Source organism: Protopterus annectens, chromosome 9.part0, assembly GCF_019279795.1.
Source record: "Protopterus annectens isolate FY-2018-M chromosome 9.part0, PAN1.0, whole genome shotgun sequence".
Taxonomy (NCBI): Eukaryota; Metazoa; Chordata; order Ceratodontiformes; family Protopteridae; genus Protopterus; species Protopterus annectens.
The window spans coordinates 1,820,372,011-1,820,372,997 of NC_056743.1; positions in this window are offsets into that span (position 1 = coordinate 1,820,372,011).

The following is a 987-nucleotide window of genomic DNA, read 5'->3' on the forward strand; positions in this document are numbered from 1 at the left end:
ATTAAATACATCAGTTTAGATATTTCATGCAGCTTATTGTAAATAATATAAAAAGGAATAATGCTCATTTAAACACACCACATTAATATGTCAGTGTAAATACATCATATACTATACTAGCAGTAAAAGGCAGGTAATTTATAAATGAACTATCTAAACATCATTTAGAGTTAGAAAAATCACGACTGTAAGTATTTACACTGTAATAGAGAAAGATATGTGACCTTGCTTTCTTTAGGGTTGTTTCCTTTAGTTATAAAATGTCTTGCTTATCTTGTATTTATATTGTTTCAAAGACTGACACGTGTAAAGCATGAATGCCTTCAAAGAACTTGTTTGGCTTACAGAGCAAATAGAAGACAATAATGTTTGTGTTTGTCATATGTCTTTTATCGTTTCTTCTTCTTCTTGTCAGCAGTGCTCCATTCATTTTTTTCTAAGTGACACTTAACCCCAAATTGGGAGAAATCCATTTCTTCCACATTATCCAAGGTTTTATTAGCTGAAAGATAAGAAACTGTTGCTTGCAGAGTGTCAAAAGGTTTAGGACCTTCAGTAAAAAATATTTTTATTCTTGCTTGGAACAGCAAGTGGACTTTAAGTTGTCTTTTTTTCAATTCCTTTATCAGATGGAGACATTCTTTTCTTGCAGTTATAACTCCAGAAGAATAATCATTATCAAATCTGATTATGTTGTCTTTGTATTTAACTGGATAAGTTGACCATGCTGTTTTTAAAATAAGTTCCTTGTCCTGTGATGAAAAAAACTTTACTATTATTGATCTCGGGTGATATTTTTGATTTGATGGTTGATGAAGCAGCTCTTAAGGATCCTTGGGCTCTTTCAATTCCATAAGAAAGAGCTTCAGGCAATTTTAAAACTTCTGGTAACCAGATAGTAAGGAAAGTCACCATGTTATCTCCCTCTGTTTTCTCTGGTAGCCCATAGATGCAAAGGTTATTTCATCTGGACCTGTTCTCTAGAGC